This window comes from Hippocampus comes, unplaced genomic scaffold (genome assembly GCF_001891065.2).
Source record: "Hippocampus comes isolate QL1 unplaced genomic scaffold, H_comes_QL1_v1.1 scaffold106, whole genome shotgun sequence".
NCBI classification, from domain to species: Eukaryota; Metazoa; Chordata; class Actinopteri; order Syngnathiformes; family Syngnathidae; genus Hippocampus; species Hippocampus comes.
The window spans coordinates 270,845-271,570 of NW_017842055.1; the positions used below are offsets into that span (position 1 = coordinate 270,845).

The 726-nt window shown below is 53.0% G+C and overlaps 1 protein-coding gene across 3 annotated transcripts in view; it reads right to left on the reverse strand.

Annotated features, from left to right (window-relative positions):
• The window catches only part of grip2b (glutamate receptor interacting protein 2b), a 47,389-nt gene that overhangs the window by 17,199 nt on the left and 29,464 nt on the right, over positions 1-726 (reverse strand). The gene's annotated exons all lie outside the window — the stretch shown is intronic.

The window sequence follows — 726 nt, forward strand, 5'->3', positions numbered from 1 at the left end:
AGCCTCCCCGCCTCCCCCCCCCCCCCCCCCCCCGTCGCCTCCTCGCATCCTTGTAAGTTGGCATCTTCAAATCCTTGAATCCTCCCATCCCCAACTTCAAATAAGACCTGACGCTCAATTCCTTCGCAATGAATTCTTATCGGCAAGAAAATGACATAACAGCTTGAAGAAAAAGCACTTTTGCTTTTTTTTTTTGCCATACTTGTCTAGTACTCAGACACTTCAAGAGCTTCACACACACACACACACACACACACACACACACACACACACACACACACACACACACACACACACACACACACACACACACAGCGCGTGCGCGCATGCACAAACACACACGTGCCCCCGCGCGCAAGCGCAGCCGTTACCTGAATGCAAATGCCCGTGATTGCAGTCATTATGATGCTGAAAGTGACGAAAGTGACATGTAATTAGCCAGGGTCCACACAAAGCAACACCATGGTTAACTCGTGATGACACGCACGCACACGCACACACACACACACGTACACACGCGCACGCACGTGCACGCACGCACGTGTGCGCAGGCCTGTGAGACGCGCCGCCCACGTAAGAAGGCCAATGGAAAGAACAAGCAGTAATTAAGAAGCTTAATGGCTTTTGTGTTGTGCTTAATTGCAGCCTGATGTGTCAGAATGGTGGCGGTTTGGGAGCAGTGGAGGGGGGAGGGGTGCGGTGGGGAGTGGAGTGCGGGAGTTGGGG